General features: G+C 51.9%; 1 protein-coding gene across 4 annotated transcripts in view; it reads left to right on the top strand.

Moving 5' to 3' along the window:
• Positions 1–1,328: 1,328 nt before the first annotated feature.
• Positions 1,329–18,527, top strand: part of ARAP1 (ArfGAP with RhoGAP domain, ankyrin repeat and PH domain 1) — a 58,574-nt gene continuing 41,375 nt past the window's right edge. For 2 of the 4 annotated variants that reach the window (XM_012725451.1, XM_012725450.1), the window contains exons 1-2: positions 1,329–1,381; positions 17,491–17,573. The gene's annotated coding sequence lies outside the window, so the exon portion shown is untranslated. Of the gene's footprint in view, positions 1,382–11,714; positions 11,762–17,490; positions 17,574–18,527 lie in introns of those variants that run through there. The other 2 variants (XM_004683171.2, XM_012725449.1) reach the window with 2 other exon arrangements.

Below are 18,527 nucleotides of genomic sequence, written 5' to 3'. Positions count from 1 at the left end.
ACTCGTGTTAACAGAAAGGGTGACCCCTTAGACACTGTCAGCAGTCAGATGCCAGACCTCTGGTCCTGTGTTCACCTGGCTGCTTTGAGATTGGGGCTTCCTCTGTTCTCTTTAGCCCTCAGGTGCCCTCTACTTCCAGAAGGCCAAATCCTACTCTCAGGTCTGGAGGAAGAACTTGTGCTCTGTCCCTCCTCTGCACCCAATATGAATTTGAGGCTGGGAAGTTTCCCGCAAAGACCGGCTGGCTCTCCCCAGCTCCCAAACACCTTACCAAGAAGACATAATGTACTTAGAGTTCACTCTTGCCAGTCAGAAGTAGGCAGGAAATTCTGTAATTCATCAAGTCTGAGGTTCTAACTCCAGGTTTGCCCAGTACAGACTTGGTAACTTTGGGTAAGTTCTAGAACTTCTTAGAACCTCATTTTCTAATCCATAACCTGAGGTGATAGTTTTTACCTTGGAGCAAAAGTAGGAGGATTGAGATAAAAGGAGTAAATTGCTCATCACTGGGTCTGGCGTGTAGTGGATGCTCTAATTAATGACTCCCGATCTCAGCATAAACTTACTCTGTGCTCCACTGTGGTGAGGTGGTTCTTCCAGATATCCCTGTGGAACATATGGAGAAATAGAAGCAAATTTCAGGTCTCTGAGGTGCCCCAGAGGCAGGAGCCATGAATGACTGCTAAGCCTGGAACCCACATCTACACACTTGCTGGTGGTACTGGCAGGAATCTCTCCTCCCTACCAGGGATGGTGTCTGATGCCAGGACCTCAGACTGCAGCTTTTGACCAAGGTACTTTCGCACTGTATGTCTGGGGAGCCTCTTCCCTACGACTCTGTCTTTGCGGGATTGGGTCCAGGGGGAGAAGTGGGATATCCTCTGAGAATGACGTGGGGAAAGACTTCGTGGAGGAGGTGTTCAAGGACCTGGGTCGTACTTTCTCCAACTGCTCCGACCACTCTCGGGGGACTGAACCCCTGGGGGTGTGCGGGTGTACGGCGCATCTCCCCCGTGGACAGTCATCTGGAGAAGGGGTGGCAGGAGGCAGGGAGACTCAGGGTAGATGGAGACTGAGATGAAGGTAGTGGTGGGAATAGAACTGAGACCAGAGAGCAGCGAGAGGCACTGGGGAGATACACCCACCGATCCTAAAGGCTCCCTGGCAGGCGAACTCAAAGACCGCGACTAGGCGGGGCCGGGGAAGGGGCGGGTCCCTGCCCTTTCCCCGCCCTCCCCTCCTGGGGCGTCACGTGGGGGCCGGCGGAAGCGCCCGGCGGGGTGGGCGCGCCCCGCCTGCAACCGCGAGTTGGCTGCGACGGCGTGAGTCTGTGGCGGCGCTGGGACCCGGGGTCCCGGCGTGGAGTCTTCGCTCAGATCAGGTTAGTGCGGCCGGCGCGGCCTCTCCGTCCGCCGTCCCTCCGCCAGGTGCGACCGGAGTTTCCCCATTCCTCAGAAGGGAACGCCGAGGTCGCGGACCACTGCGCCCCGCGCACTTCCGCGGGCGTTTCTCCGGGTGTGGGGGCCACAGTCTCCTACCCGGTGGGGTGGGGTTCGTCTCCTGAGGATGTGCGGGCGGGCCAGAGACGGGAGGAAGGAGGGCAAACCGGAGGGACTGGGGGCCGCCAGCGCTTAGCCCTTCTGCGTGAAGGCTCCCGGGATCTGGGGCAGCCCACCGTCAGGCACCTCAGTAATGTGAAGGCTCCGTTGTTGACTATTGTTGACCCTTTGCTCTGGACCTGGAGTTCTGTTGACCTTGGGCAGGCTACTTCCGGTCGTGTGCCTCAAGTCCCCATTAGTAAATGAGGGCATGGTCTCCCAGGAGTTCCTATCTGGCCCAATTTCTGGAAAAAGAGGGTGTGTACACAAAACAGGGTCAAGCCGTTAAGCCGGAGTGGGTGGTTGGGACTAGAGACCCTCCTTGGATGGCCTGGCATTAAGTATTTGGTGGCTGGGGAATTCTCCTCAGGTATCACAGTGTGGCTTCAGTCTTTAGCCACCCTCTCCTCTTGGGAAGCCTTCCCTGACTCCCAGACTTGGGGAGTGCTGCAGGGCTGGAGGGATATCTGGGGGTACTCAGAGAAGGATTCTGTATTCTGGGACCCAAGGGGGTTCATAGAAGAACCAGGTTGCCTGCTCTCGAGCAGAGAGCCCAGGCGAGGAGAGACCTCCCAGCAAGCTCATTACAGGTTAGAAGGAGCCCAGTAGTCAGGAAGACAGGTGCAGACAGGTTAGAGGGGTAGAATCCTGGACGAGGACTCTTTGGAGGCTCAGGAAGGTGGAGATGACTGGAATGGTCTTAGCAGTTAAGTGGTAATTCACAAGGATAAGGCTTCTGTAGGGGAGAGTGGAACTTGTACACAGGGAGGAATTTGCATGGTAAATTTGAGGCATGGCAAGAAGATAGGTTTACTGAAAGGATACTGAAAGGGTAGCCAAGGGCAGAGTGTACAGAAAACTTACCACATGTCCCATGGTGGGTGGGGATTGTCCAGATCCTGACATGAGACTTTGCCTTTCATTACTGGTTGCTCCCTGAAGTTGGGCAAGAAGGAGTTGTTCCCTGTAGAATCTTGCCAACTGAGGAGGTAGAGGTGGACAGAAGCCACCAGGCACCCAGCTTGACCCCAGGTCTTACTGGGGCACTTAGACTTCTCCATAACCCCAACCTTACCCCCACCACCTTCAGCCATGCTTTTCCACACATTAAACCTTGTGGGGGTTGCTTTCCTTCCCCTCACCTAAGTTTGTTCCCCATTCAAATCTCCTAGGTAATTTGCAATTTCAAAAGTGAACTGCTGTTGCCTCCTTCTGCCTGCCTGCCTCTTTCTTGCAGAAACTCTGTGGGCAAAGGGCTTGCAGAACCAAGGGGATGATTGGGACCTGACGCAGTCCCTGTGCAGCCACCAAATGCTATGGCTCTGCAAACCTTGGAACGCAGAGCCTCCATTTCCCCATCCGCAGAATGGGATGATGAGCTTGGGTCCATGCTCCAAAATCCTGTTTCACAGTCAGGACATCTGTCTCAAACCATTGCAACAGAGTAGTTAGGACTGACCAGGTCAATAACAAAATGAGTGTTTAATTGTTGTAATGGTTGCAGTAATAGTAATAGCAGCAGCTGCTGTTTCTTGAAAACTTACTGTGCTCCAAAGAGAAACTGTGCTGGGCTAAGAACTGGGCCTAACTGAATAAATCCTGCTCCCAGCAGTGAGTGTTTAAATGAAAAAAAAGGAAGAACCTAGGTAGGAAAAGCTCAGTTTAGAGGGGTAAGGGGCGCCTGAGTGTCCTAGTGGCTAGTGGTGAACAAGCCCAATACTTACTGTAGGGCATTAACTCAAGAGAGAGGAGTCCCCTCCGTTCTTCAGGGCTCTTCCCTCCCCACCTCACCCTCTTGGCTTTGGCCAAACTCAAAACCAGCCGGCTTATGCCCAAACAAGTAGCCTCTGTTCCCGGGGTGGGGGAGGGGAGGCAGGCCCTGGGCTGCAGGCCCGTCTGTCCAGTGCTGACCCTGGCCCTCCGCCCTGCACTCTGGATCTTAACCCTTGGGGGCCTGAACTGGTTTCTGGGCTGCTAGAGGGCTGGTACCCCTTACCACCACTGCCCCCTCCATCCTACTTTAGGCTCCCAAGGGTTCTGTTGCAGCAGAAGGGAAGGCGGGGGGGATGTGAGTTGGAAGTGGAGAAGGAAGGAAGGAGTGGAGTGGGGGTAGCAGGATAGGAGGGAGGCTGGAACAAACAGGTCATGGACAGTGAGAGGCCACTTGGCCCCACAGTTTTTGTACAGATGGAGAGACTGAAACCAGGGATCAGAGATCAGGGACCAGAGCAGAATCATGCATCAAGCCCTGGTGGGATCCGGCCTGACCCTGACTCCTAGTTTGGCTCCTCTTGGGGAAAGGAGAGGGGAGGGGAGGATTTCTTGCGCTGACTACCTCCTGTGTACCTGACACTGCACGTTTGTTGCTTTATTTAACGTCAAATCGCTCCATGACAAGGGTCACCCTCCTGTAATGTCGGGGAAGAAAGTGAGAGCTGAGTAGTAGTTGCAAGAACATCTGCAAACACGCTGATGTTATGAAACAAAAATGTCAGCACTTGCATGTAGATTAACCAATGTAGTCCCCCGACAACCAGTGGAGATAGACATCATTCTGCAGATAAGGAAACTAAGAAACTTGGCTAGGATTACGGCAAATAAGTGGTAGAGACAGGATCAGACTCAGGCATTTGCTTCCTTTGGCCTGATTTTCCCTCCCCCAGCTGACCTTATCCCTTGAGCTAAGCCCAAGGTTCAGCTCTGTGAGGGTCTTTCCTCTGGGTGGTGGCCGAGGCAGCTGTGAGAGGGAACCCCAGCCGCACAGACCCAGCCCGCCCCTTAGCAGCAGAGTCCACCCCTGGGGTCACCCCCTCACCCACCCCTCTGGCTCAGTCAGGCTGGATTCAGCCCTTTTATAGCCTCTGCAGAGAGGTGTTCGGATTTCAGCAAGGGGTTCTGTGTTAAGGGAGGCTCCTTCAAGGGTGTGAACAGTAAGAGATTATAGGGGGCCCTCTGATGTCCCCTGCAAATGCACTTCCCACAAAGCCCATGGTCTGCTGCTGACTTAACATCAGTGCCCAATCCTGATCAGAGAGGACATCTTGCCCACTTGACCGACTCCTGTCAGACTGCCAGAGCCATGCTTCCCAGCCAGGGCTCTAAGGAGGATTGTCCAGCCCAAAGAGGAGATGACCCCACGTGTCAGGGACTGCCTGTGGGTGTAGTGTCTGGCTGGTCTTCCACGCATCCTTTCTGTGGAATTTCTTTGTCTCATCCCTTGAACCATCATTCAGAAGGCAAAATCTTGTTTCACTGTCAGGACATCTGTCAAACCATTGCAACAGCGTAGTTAGGACTGATCAGTTCAACAAACAAATGAGTCTTTAATCGTAATTGTTATAGTAGTAGTAATAGCAACAGCTGCTGTTTCTTGAAAACTTACTGTGTGCCAAGCAGGCTATGTACTGATTTCATTTAATCCTCAACAATCATTTTGGGGGCAGGTGCCATTCCCATTGTACAGATGGGGAAATAGACCTGGAGAGATTTGCCGAGATCATCCACTATATAGAAGAGCTTCACAATGAGGCTCCTGAGCACTGGGACGCACCACGGGCAGAGGAGGCCAACCCCATTCTATGCTGGAAACTCCCAGTCCAAGTGGGAGGCCGGGCCCGGAGGGCCACCTGGGCAGGCAACATTGCCGAGACCCACAGAGGGGGATGCCTGGGAAGTCACCCTGCTGGCAGACCGGGCTGGCTGCTGCAGCGTGCTGATCTCTCAGACCCAGCCTCAGCGTGAGCACCTTCTGGTGAGTTTCCTCAGGCCCCATGTCACTGATGGGCACACTGAGGCCAGTTGAAGTGAAGTAATTTGCCTGAAACTTTGCAGCTAAGAAAGGGGAGACCCAGGACTGGCACCCAGACAGGGGACTCTGGAGCTTGGTCAGGGCCTTCTGGGCCTCTGAAGCTCTGAGCTTCCTTCAGACACTACTTATCTGCCTTGTCACAGGCTCACATTTTTTTTTCTTTATTACTAGTTTATTTTAATTGTGGTAATATTAGGGTACTACAAATATATAGTCAGATAAATGGTCAGAGAAAGACAAGCTTAAAAACTAACCCTTGAAAAGTAACTACAGAACAAAAAATCACTGGCTTTGGAAGCCACATTCAACTTGAAAAGTTATGGAACGTAATAACTTTTAATTTCATTAATTCACATTCTTCATAAGCAAATTAAAAAGTTCAATGATTTGATTGCAAAACTTCTTTCAGTCTGCTCTACCATTGGGATCCTTCATTTCTTTAATTCTTGACCTTGGTGAGAAATCACTGTGAATTGCCTAAAGCACAAAACAGAAATATTCCCTTATTTCTCCACTTTGTCACTTCTTAAGACATGAGGTTACATGAAGAATGTGGCCACAGGAGTGGGGATTCCCAGATGGGTCTGATCCTTTGTGGTATATTTGCTTTCAGTTACTGCTCAGAACTCAGGGTGTCACCCCAGTTTTCAAATGACCCTGTGGGGGCACAGCAGAGGACGGCATCTATGAACCAGAAGCAGGTTCTCACCAAGATACTCAGGCTACCCACACCTTATCTGCAACTTCTAGTCTCCAGAATTCTCCCTTCCTGTTGCACTGACACACTACACTGAGAAACGGAGCGAGCTGGAGGACGCAGGATGCCCAGGCTCAAACATTTCTCCCCCACCTTTCAAGATATCTGAGATCTCACAGGGCCTGGTAACAGTGGAATGAACGAATCTGGGAAATGGTTCCAGAGTTAAGAGGAAGCAGAGAGTCCTCTGTGCTGCTGGGTCACAGAGGACCAGAGGAGGATTCGGGGGTCAGAGGTAGATGGTGACCTGATCCCAGGAGCCCAAGGGAAGGTACTGCTCATCTTCTGGGCAGAGAGGAAGTGCCTGGACTGAGTACCTGCAGAATTCCACAGTGCCCTGCCCAGCTTTTTCTGATGCCTGTCTGGGTCTGTGGGCACAGCAGCTGCCTTCAGAGGGCCCTGAGCCTGGGTAAGGGAGCTTCTGCATCTAAAGTAGGCCCATTTCGTCCCCGTGGAAGACTTTGGTTGGGAGAGCACCTGGGGTCCTACTTCCCAGCCCCTCCCTGCACCATATGCCTCTGGGACCACGGTGAGTGCCAGTGTGCTGTCTGTGTCAAGAGTGAGTCCAGAAGCATCCTGGGAGGACCTGCGCTTTTGCCCCGGTATTCGTGTGATCAGTATTCGAGGTCTCAGTGGATGGGGGTGGAGGGTCCTGCCCTGCACCCCCTGCTATGTGAGCTGAGTGAGGCTTTCACACTCTTAAGACTTTCACTGTCCTTCAGGTGTCCAGGTTGTGGTTCTACAGCTAAAATGTATCATTTGGGAAGTTTGTACCCTGGTGGGGACAAGGGGCTCTGGGTTCAGAGTTGGGGACGTGCTAAGCCTCGGGAGATCAGAGGTCTAGGAAGTGTCTAGGTTCTTTCCAGTTTCTGTTCCAGGGATGTGAACCAGGACACTCGTTTGCCTCTACTGCCTGTGGCCTGAAAACCCATATTTCTCAGTGCAGACCTGGCCTAACCTAATTGAAGGAGAGGTTTGCTTCAGTATCTTTGAGGTCCCCTGAGGAACTCAGGGGATTTATGTATTTATGCACACAAGAACTGGGGTACAGGCCAGAGATGCGGGTGTTGAGCAGATACCCACGAGACAGAGTGGGGAGCAGAACAGGCAGGTCGGCTGAAATACACTGATAAGGGGAGCAGCGGGTGAGAAAGGAGAGGTCTTCTGGGCCATGTAGGTCAGCTCCCTGATTGGAGATTGAATTTGGGCTGCAGTGGCTGTGGATAGCTGCACTTTACTTGCACCACCAGGGAGGGCCCTCTCCTCCTGCTTCTTCCAAGGAACAGACTAGGGGCCTGGGCCCTGGTCCTGACTTGCTTTTGACTCTCACTTCCCCGCTCTGGAAGTAGAGAGGGTTGGCTTGGGTGGTTCCTAAATGGATAAGGAGCATATGGCTGGGTGTCATGGTGCTGGGGAAGGTGGGCAGGAGGGTAGAGCTGTAACTGGGTGGCCACTAGGGGGAATGGAGGATGGAGTTCTGTCCAGTCTTTGGCCACTGATTAAAGTGTGACCCTAACAGGCCATCACTTGGGTGATGCTGTCCATGTGTAAATTCAGAGATGTGCATTCAATCGATAGGTATTCACTGTGTGCCAACCTTAAGCTGGCAGCTGGGGGCACAGGAACATCAGACCCTGGTCTTGCCTTCTGGTAGCACTTAGTTGGGGTTAGTGGTGAGAGAGAGAGTGTGTGTGTGTGTGAGAGAGAGAGAGACATACTGGCAGTGACTTCCCCAGTATGTGGGCATGGGAATCAGAGATTGCTTTCTGGAGCAGGTGACTTAAGCTTGAAGGATGGAGGTAGTCTGGGAAGTAAAGTGGCAGGGATGGGAGTGGAGGGGATGAGAGCAGAGAGGAACCAGAGGATGGAAAGCTCTTTGAATCCAATTGGGTAGTGGAGAGCCAGGGAAGGGGTAGGCAGGCAGGGGAGAAGCAGCGTCTGCCTCTGTGGGGTTCGGCAGTGCTTGGTCTCAAGGCTCTTGGAAGACCTGGGAGGTTCTGGCCTGCTAGGGGACGGTTGAGGGGTCTGAGAGTTACCACTTCCTCTGTGTGGGTGAGGGCTCCCCCAGCAGTGTTTATCAGGCCGACACTGCAGGAAGTGGCTGGGACAGCCTCCGAGGTGGAGAGAAGGGGCAGACCTAGCCACGGAGGGTGCCGGGGAGTCTCAGTTGAATCTCTTGCTCTGAGAACTTGACGTCTGCCTCATCCTCTCTTAGCTGTCCCTCTCTTACCTGTGTAACAGGCACCTGTCCCCAGCTCCTGATCAGGGTGAGCCAGGTCTTTGCAGCTGTCCATGCTCCTATTTCATACATTTGTCGAGCACCTGCCAGACACCTCTAACCAGGGGAAACTGATGTTTCAATACACAACGCAGTGTCCAGTGGCCACATGTGAGATGCTGGAAAATGAGCCAGGATAACGAGATAGACCAGTGAGGTCTTAAAGGAAGGGAGGCTTTGTGTTGGAGAAGGTGCTGGAACAGGGAGCCACGCCCTCCAGACAGAGGGAGCTCCGGCGCCCAGCCCCAAGCAGGCCTCAGGGATAGACTGGATAGCAGCAAACAGATGAGGCGGCCAGGTGCCCACGCGGCCTGGAGGCTGGCTTGGGCTTTCACTCTGAACTGTCCCAGCTGTGAGGAAGGTGGGACGTCAGTGGGGAATGAGAATGGCTCAGACCCGGATTTTGTTTTGGAGGCTCACATTTACCACCTGTGAGGCCAGGTGGTGCTGTCACCAGTGCCACTAAACAGATGACGGACCGAGAAGTCTCACTGCGTAGGGACCCTTGTCTGCCTGCCTGCGAGTCTGTTGCCCATTGCCCTCTGCTCCTCCCAGCTTCCTGTCGTCAGAACAGCAAGCATGTTAGCTCGGCCACAGGGCCCTTCTCAGCCTGCTCTCATCCCCCTCGCCATCCCAGGCTCCTCTCTACCTGAACCCACACGGTCTCCTCTGAGGAGATGGCGCAAAAGGAGGGGCCAGGCAGCCGGCAGCTCAGATTCTAGCTCCTGTGTTATCTCGGGCAAGTTACTTAACCATTCTGAATTGTTTCTTCCTCACCTGTAAAGTGGGCTGAAATCATCCATTTTCTAGATTATTGTGAGGATTACCTGAAACGATCCATGTGACTTCTTTAGGACAATGTCCAGGAGATGATAAGGCCTCCATAGCCACAGCCTTTTGTTGTTGTAAGCAGGAATGATTGGTTTGATTAAATGGTTTAGGGCACTCCCTGTCAGTTGTAGGGAAGATACCAAGTCAGAGTCTTCCCTGTCTCCCTGTCTGGCCTCAAATGATGGGGGAGGCTGAGGTCATGGACAGAGTTGGGGCTGCCTGTCTCCCTCTCTCCCTTCCGCTCCCTGCCTTGTCTCATCTGGTTTTGGCAGTTTCGAGGGCCCCGCTGGTCTCCTGGCTTCTCCATTCCAGGGGCCACCTACGGAGAGGGTAGGCTTGAGTCACTTCTCCTGGGCGGCTAGTTCTGGGGTGTAGAAGAGCCCAAGTCTGTGCTGCTGGTGGGCAGGTGCTGCAGAGAGGACAGCGTCAGCAGCTTTCTCTTCCCCTTCTTGCCGGGGCCAGAGTGGCCCTCAGCCCTGCAGCGGGAGCTGCAGGTACCTGCGTCTTGAGCAAGTCGGTCTCTGGTGTGTCCATTTTGCTGCCTGGGATTCTGTGGTCTGCCCTGTGCACCTGCCCACCCCCTGTGGTCAGCCCTGTTTCTTCCTGTTTCTGCCTCTTTTACAGTGTTAAGGACCCTCTCCCCCCACCTCTAAGGCAGTGGGCACAGAGGAGGATCTTCTGGAGTCACCTTATCACACCTCAGCCACCCCCTTACCACGCAGGCCCTGCCTTTGCAAGTGAGGTCCTTTAGGTATCCACATTTCATCGCCACACCTCACTCTGTCTGACCCTCCTCCGGATGGGTCTTGGCTATGAGGGGGAGCCCCGGGCAAAGTTGGGGAGAGGTAAGGGCCAGGGCGAGGGTGGGATCTGATGCTGTGAAAGGACAAGCCACAGGAGTCTCACATTTACTAATGGACCTAATTCTACTTCCCATTTGAAAGCTCTCTGCTGCTGGTCTCAGGGCCCCTGAGAGGGGACTTATTGGATTAGCTATGCCTCACCCCCTGGAAGGAGGTGGTTTTGGGGGAACAAACTGGAACAGACTCAACTCTAATAGACTGAAAACACCTTGATTATTTTTTATTCAAATTATAAAAATGATATGCAGCTGTCAAAACTTCAAACAGGACAGACATGAAAGTTGTAGAGAATAGGGTGGGAGTTAGGGCTAGCCCTGAAATTGAGGTAAGCAATGTCCACTGCCCTGTGGTCTTTAATGTCCATCACTTTGACACTTATTGGGGTAATGCTGATCAGGCTTCCTCAAGGAGACTGATGAAATATCCTACCTCTCACAGGCCCCCCGGCATGGAGGTGAGTGTTGTGCACTGTGCGGGAGCACCTGGCTCAAGGTGGAGGCCAGAGTCCAAAGAAGGAGGCCCGGAACCTGGCTTGTCCTGCCGAGCTGCTGCCCTGCTCTGGGACTCCTGAAGGCAGAGGCACATTTTTGAATTTATTTAAGTGCCTCATCTAGTTGGAGGCGACCCTGCTTACCAGAGAGGAGAGATGGGAAGATCAGTGCAGAATGCACATTTGTGGTGCCTGGGCCACCCAGAGAGAGGGGAGGGGTCCCCTCCTGGACCCTATAGGAAAGCAAGGCTGGAGACAGGGTGTGTAATCATTAGAAGTTGGGGTAACTCCAGACCCTTTTGGGGTCCAGACAGGAGCCTGCCTATAAGGCCAGAACTCTAGACTCCTGTGGTCAGGACCTGCCAGGCCTTGGGGCTAGGAACGGGAAGTATCCGCTTCCACATCAAGAAGTGAACAGATGATGAGTGTGGCCTCTAGTACGTATGTGATGACTTGTCATGGTCATCTGAGTGACAGCTCTGCTTCGTGTAGGGAGAGCGAGGCTCAGAATGTGACCTGACTTGTCTGGGGCTTCAGGCAAGAAGTGGTGGAGCCAGGACTGGAACCTGGGTTTGCCTGTGTCCTGGAGGAGGGACCTCTGGCCTGGAGCCTTGGGGCTCACCAGTGGCCGCAGCTCCTGCCAATGGGCAGCGGCTCTTCATGCACCCAGGCCCTGGAGCCCTCCACTCAGTGCTTACTGCCTTGGACTACTTGCCAGACCCACTATCCCAGGACCTACCAGACAGCCACATTACAAATGGAAAGGGCAGAAATTTGGTGCCTTTGTCCGTGACAGGGCCGGAACTGGGGGTAGGTCAAGAGGTCCCACTGTGCCTGGTTGGGGCCCATATGCAGTGGGCACCAGTTCCTTCTTGGCCCATAGGCCAGCTATGCTGGCTGAAGATACACCTGTTGCTTTGCCCAGCAGGGCTGGAGGGAGCTGGTTCCTGCAGAGGGGTGGGGGCAGGCACACTTCTGCACTCTCTGGGCTGGGAACCCAGCCCCCACCTAGTTCCTCATATCTAAAGGAAGTGTTTCCAAGGCCTTTCACCCACATAGCACAGTCCTGAGAGGAGTCTGAAAAACACCCAGGAGGGCTGCAAATCAGCAGCGACCCTCCCCACAGGTATCACCTGGTGAGTGGGCTATGGTGCTGGGTGGGGGAGGGTGGTGGGATTATTGGATATCGTGGGGCTCTGGCCCTGTGTAGATAGTTAAGTTGTTGGTTGGGAGTGTGGGGGCCTGAAGGATGGGTGCAATGGGGGGCAGATCTGCTGGGTGGGGTGGGAGGTGTGTGTCCCTGGAGGCCATATGAGGTGTGCTGTGGGTGGGGTGTGTGGTTTGAAGACAGGGGCTGGCCAGTGCTGGATGTGTATGGTTCTTGGTTTCCTGTGTGGGAGCTCCTTGGGGTTCCCTTAGGTATGGGCTCTGGGGTTCCTGACACAGAGCAGGGCTCTGTGCAGAGGGGCTCAGAGGATGTCATCCAGAGAAGGGTCCAGCTAAGGGGTCGCCAGAGCTGAGCGTAGGAGAAGTTAGGAGCTTCACAGCTGTCCTGACCCAGGCCTGACTCATTCATGCAAATCAGAATGCAAAAAGGGGTATATATGCACTTGGGTCAGCAGACTCTGGGGCAACAAGAGGCTGGCCCCCAAACCTCTGTTGGTGTCACTTATTTTTTTCACACCTCCTGTTCCTGCTCCACTTAACTCTCTCATCTCTGGATTACCAGGCCCTTCCCCATCTCGGGACTGCATACACAGTTCTCTTTGCCAGGAAGGGCAACCTCCCACCTCACCTTCAAGGCCCCTTGGGTAGCCTCCCTGACCACAGACAGAGGCAGTCACATCCACAGCAGGCCCCAGAGACACCAACAAGTAACCTGGGTGAGTTTCCACCTCATGCAGCTTTCAGGAAATGGGGTAAAAATTTTAAACCTAGGAAGGTTAAGAAGAAGAACAAGATAAAGGTGAACACCTGGTGGGAGCTGGACACATGGTGGGCACACAGGAAATGCAGTGGAGTGAACCAGGTCTCGGTGAAGTAGTCAGTAGTGGGCAGGAATGGTATGAGGTTACTGCTGGACTGGGACAGAGAAGGGACCATGAGGTTTAAACTCTGCCCTTGGGTGTTGAAATGGTAGGTAGAGGCCAGAAGGATGAAAGCTTTGGCCCTAGCAAGAAGACTCAGGCCAGAGCTGAATTAGGACTAGCGGGCAAAGACTGGAGATTCCTAATGACCTTTACTTGCCTCTGGACCAGCCAGGTCCTAGAGAGCAGGGTGGACAGAAGAGGTACAGACTCTGAGGATACCCCAGGCCAGATTGGGGGTTGGGTAGAAATGGCCTCCCACAAGTCAAACAATTAGAGGTAGGGCAGGAGCAGAACTGAGCTCCATGGCTGTTTCAGAAGCCTAGGCGCCTGAAGGAAGATTCTGGAGGACTTTCTGGAGGAGGCAGCCTGGAATCAATATCAGAAGTTGGGAGTGTGAGGTTCATTTACTCACTGTTAGTTAATTTGGTGGGCTCCCAGGTAGCAAACTGGTGCCTGATGTAAAAAGTGAAAGGGAGAGAGTTATGGACAGGGTCACCCCAGCCTGTCTAGGGCTTGAGGTATAACATGGACAACTTGGGCAAGACACTTCCTCTCTGTTTCTTCATCTGTAAATGTTAGGGCTGGACGAAGTAGAGTAATGGCCAGGGTGGTGGCATCCATGGAAGGAAGGACTTTGAGCTGGGTGGGACAGCAGAGAGGTGCTGGAGGGAGATAGGGGGAAAAGTCTGGGCCAAGCTGGAATGTTGGGGTGTTGAAGCCTTAGCTGGGCCCATGGGGTGGAGGAGGAAAGCAACCCCTCAACTTGTGACCTAGCTGTTGCAACAGGATGACACTCTTCTCTTCAAGTCCCTGCTTCCCTGGGGGGTAGGAACTCAGGTATGTAATTATAGCTAAAAGGTTTAACCAGGGCCAGCATTAGAGTGGAACAAGGAAGGAGGCACTGGCTTATGGCACGTATGTGAGGGGGAAGGGAAGGCTTGACAAAATTTGTATAAAATAGTTCCATGATTTGTATAAAATAGTTCCATGATAGGTTCCTCCCTGGTGGTGCAGCTGGTTAAGGTGCAGCTGGCTGCAGCCAGTTTCAGAGTGAGTTCTATCCCCGCCCTGGAGGAGACCCACATGGCGTGGCTGACCTCTCCTGTCTTGCCCGGTCTCTCCTCAGCAGTATACTGCATCAGTCTGTCTGTTCTTCTCCCCCACTCTGTCTTTAGTGAGTCCTCTCGCCGCCCCTGTACCTCTGGCCTGTACCCCAGTTCTGTATGCATATTTTTTTTTATTCCCTTAAAGAAAAAAAAGTTCCACGGTAAGTGGAATAGCTGACATCTTAAATGAAGAGGTTCAGTGATGTCGATTCTCTCTTTACCTCAAGCTCTAGTGTGGCTTAAAGGTTCAAATGTTTTTAAAGAGCTGCTTCCTTGCAGAGACTTTCCCTGACCTCCAGGCTGGTGAAGGCCCTGTAGCCTGTTTTTTTGTTTGTTTGTTTGTTTTGTTTTTTATAACAGTTTATTTTTACATCATTTTGTACATTTTTTTTCCATCTCAATTGTAATCCCCGCGGGTTTCCCATCACCAACTCACCCGTGCGTGCACCATCACCATAATCCCGTGCACTTCCTTCCCCCCCTCCCCCCCCCCGTTTTTGATCCCATTCCCCACTCCACCCCCGCGAATGTCTCTGGTGTATGGTTGTTCATTATTTTTGTTATTTTCTCGCCTGGTCCATTATACTCCTGCTATGAGTGAAACCATCCGGTATTTTTCTTTCTCTTTCTGGCTTATCTCACTAAGCATGATCTTTTCCAGCTCCATCCAAGTTGCTGCAAAAGACATATGTTTCTCTTGTTTGGTTGCTGAGTAATATTCCATTGTATATATGTACCACATCTTTTTAATCCAATCATCTACTTTTGGCCTGTTTTTGAGGCTGGGCAATATCTCTACTTCCAGCCTGAGGTTCTGGTCATGTCTTGCTTCCAGTGCCTTGCATGGGGCCACCTTAAAGGGATATCACTGGGAGTTCTGGCCTTAGCCTGAGCCTTAAATGCAAGAATGGGAACCTGAAAGAGGCCCACTGGGGACTGGGCCCTCCGTGGAGACAAACGTGGTTTCCTGTTCCCAGACCTGGTCTCCCCATGGTGTTGGGGTTTCATTAATCAATTGTGTTGAACTCTTTGAACTGTGTGGCCTATAGTAACTGCTCATGTCCATCACTTTCCAGAGGTGGTGAGTGGGTGGTTAAAGTCTAGAGCTGCCCTGGCCAATGAGAACATGAGAGCCATGACTGCAATTTAAAAATTTCTAGAATCACACTAAAAACAAACCAGTTAAAATTAATTTTAATGATATATTTTATATGACTACCCCAAATATTTCATTATGTAAGAAGTAAAACTGTACTGACTCCAAAATCTAGTGTGTATTTTATATAGCACGCTTCATTACGTGACACATTTTGAGATACACATAGAGATCCAGATCTATGTGGCTACTTTTGGTTATGATTTTTTTTAAGATTTTTTAAAATTTATGCATACAGAACTGGGGTACAGGCCAGAGTTGAAGGGGCTGTGAGAGGATTCTCCAGAGACAGAGTGGGGAGCAGAACAGGCAGAGTGGCTGAAATACACTGCTGAGGGGAGCAGCGGGCAAGACAAGAGAGGTCTGCTGTACCATGTGGGTCAGCTCCCTGGCCGGGGATTGAACTCGTGCTGAAGTGGCTGTGACTGGCTTCATAGTGCTGCGCTTTAACCCATTGCGCCACCAGGGAGGGCCCTGGTTATGACTTTGGACTAAGCAGGTCTAGATGATATTCAGACTGTCCCCTCCTAGCTGTGCGCTTCAGGTTCTTCATCTAAAAGTACCTCACAGGGCTGCTGGGAAGAGGAAATGAGCTAATACCAAGCGCTAAGGCATTTTGTTGAGGGCATATTCCATGATTTCTTTATCCATCTCCTGTTGAAGGGCACTAGGCTGATTCCATAATTTGGCTACTGTGAAGAGTGCTGCTGTGGACATAAAGGTGCATAGATATTTTTGTACTGGTCTTCATGTCCTTGGATAGAAACGGAGGAGTAGTTTGCCGGAGCACATGGGATTTCCATTTTTAAAAAGTTCCTTGAGAAGTCTCCATACAGCTTCCCACAGAGGCTGTGCAGTAGAATACTACTCAGCTATTAAAAGAGATAAAATTGTGCCTTTGGGGACAAAAAGGATGGATGTTGAGGTGATTATGCGAAATGAAGTAACTCAGAAAGTAGATGATAGTTCTCTGATGGTTTCCCTCATTGGTGGCATATAAATAACCAAAGGAAACAAACAAAACAGAACAAAAATAACTCTTAGATTCTGAAAACTATGGTGGTTACCAGAGGGGCTGAGGGGGGAGGAAAGGGGAGTTCTTGTCTGTTGGCACTGGCGCATTGGTGGAGGGACAGTGAGCTTGTCTACATGTTGAGGTGTGAAGCTGTGAAGCAGGAAGTTGCTAAGGCTGCTGCTTGGATTCTGCAGCTTGCTGGAGCAGAAAGCTCCTTTGGTGTGCTGCTTGCCCACAATAGTAGCTATGGCTAGCTTGACCCCTTCCCAAACAATAACGAAAGTCTATGATAGATGGGGTGACAAGCTTCTGCATACAAACTGTATAAAATTTTACCATGCCTGCAATTCAGGGCTCTGAATTGGGAACTGTCCCACTGGAACAATTAAATCTCTCTGTCCACCTCTCTGAGTGCTTCTGCCCGATTTCTCTGTACTCCCCCCTCCCAAATTACAGTTGTGCATATCAATGTCAAGTCAGTACCTGTGCTTAAAAAATAAAGTGCTGAGCTACCAGCTGTGCAGCGAGGACTCTGTTGTCTAGGAGTCTTTATAAAATTGTTTGCGTAGCACTGCCATTTTGGGTCTACTCTTTCTGAAGTACTAATTAAAATTTACTTTTAAAATATTCACTTCTAAGATATCTATTTTAGCCCTACCCCAACAAATAATTGTGTAGTCTACTTCAGACAAATACTTCACTAGTAAATTAAAAATGTTCACAAGTACCCCCCAAAAACCACCTCATAGAACCCAGCAGTTTAAATTAACCCTACCCTACCTAACGGCAGGAAACATGGCTCTCCATATGGTCCCCTCAAAACCTCAGCCATCTTGCTTGGTGGTGGACTGTCTCAGGGGTGTCAGGTTCTTTCTCCTTCTGCCCCAGACACCTTCTTTCTGGCCCTTCTTCCTTTAACTACCTGCACGCGTTTGGAGACGGGCCCCTGGGGTCTCATGCCCCTGCCTCTTTGCCCATCCTCTGCCCTCAGCCCCACTCAGTGAACCTCTGTGAAGAGGGTCCTTCCTCCTGGGTCTCCCTGGGGATCTCAGATCAGCATGCATGGGGGAGGGGTACTGCGTCAGTCAGAGCTACACCTCTTCCCTCATCCTCCCTGTGGCAGTCTGTCCAGCCCGGTGCCAACAGTCCCTACACATATCCACCCTTGGTCCTGGGGGAGGGTCCTGGGGGAGAATAGGGAGTCCTGACTCCCTGTTATCACCTATGTGCCCCCTCATCCCCCTGCAGGCCTGCTGGAAGCACTCAGGGTAGCACCCCGCTGGAAGCCTGGGTCTGACCTCCCATCACCGGCCTCTGTTGGGTTCCTGTACCTCTTTTCTTCTTCCTTCTCTTCCTCTAGCCTCTTCTTCCTTCTCAAGCTTTCTTCCTGTTCTCTTTTCCTCACTTCTCCTTGCCCTCCATCTTCCTCCTACTTTTCCTGGTATCAGCTGTCAAAGTGACCTTGCCTCATGGAATTTCTCCCCCACTGTCCTTGCAGCTTCTGCCTCACGCCAAGATGAGGAGCCTTCTGGGGTAGCCGCTGCCTGTGGGAGGGCCCCAGCGTCCTGGGCTACCCAGCTGGTAAGTCAGGAGGTGGGGTTTCCTGGCTGGGTGTGACAGGCTAAGCCCCAACTCTGAGGTGGGAGGCTTCATGCAGGTGGAGGCCTGAGATCTCATTTTCCATTTTGAAAATGGAGGTTGAGAAGCAGAGAGAAGGTGAGATCCAGAGACCTTGACTGTCCCGGGAGGTGTTGAAGTGGAGGGGCCAGCAGGCTGAGTGCACATCTCCTTGTTTGTTGGCGTACTGAGTTTTGGACTTGCCCTCATTCCCAGATGATCACATTGTCTTTAAAAATGTATCAACATGGGGCCCTCCCTTGTGGCACAGTGGGTTAAAGCACAGCGCTAGGGGGCTGAAGCCACCTCAGCATGAGTTCGATCCCTGCCCCAGAGGTGACCCACATGACGTGACAGACCTCCCCTGACCCACCCGTTGCTCCCCTCAGCAGTGTACCTTGTCAGTCGGCCTGTTCTGCTCCGCACTGTCTCTGGTGGATCCTCTCACCACCCCTGCACCTCTGGCCTGTACTCCAGTTCTGTATGCAAAAATAAATAAAACTTTAAATCTATCTCTTGCTATATATTTATCAACATTTATCTTTTCAAAAAGGGCACAAAATTAAACAATACAGATGGGCCTCGTGAAAGGTGGTAAACCCTCCCTCTTGCTGGGCCATCTTCTCTCTCCAAAGGCTGTCACTTGTATGCCTGACCAGAGGTGTTTTGTGTCTGTCTCTGTGTGTGTGTCTACATTTTCTTTCCTTTTCTTTTTAATATTTATTTTATTTATTTATGCATACAAAAACTGGTCTCGGACAGTGGCACAGGGGGGTGAGAGGACTCACCAGAGACAGAGTGGAGTGCAGAACAGGCAGAGTGCCTGAAATACACTGCTGAGGGGAGCAGTGAGTGAGACTGGAGAGGTCTGCTGTGCCATGTGGGTCAGCTCCCTGGCCAGGGATGGAACTTATGTTG

The sequence above is a fragment of the Condylura cristata genome, unplaced genomic scaffold (genome assembly GCF_000260355.1).
Source record: "Condylura cristata isolate star-nosed mole 26May11 unplaced genomic scaffold, ConCri1.0 scaffold00015, whole genome shotgun sequence".
Taxonomy (NCBI): domain Eukaryota; kingdom Metazoa; phylum Chordata; class Mammalia; order Eulipotyphla; family Talpidae; genus Condylura; species Condylura cristata.
Note: the sequence above shows the minus strand (reverse complement) of the source record. Positions and strands in the feature narration are given on the sequence as shown.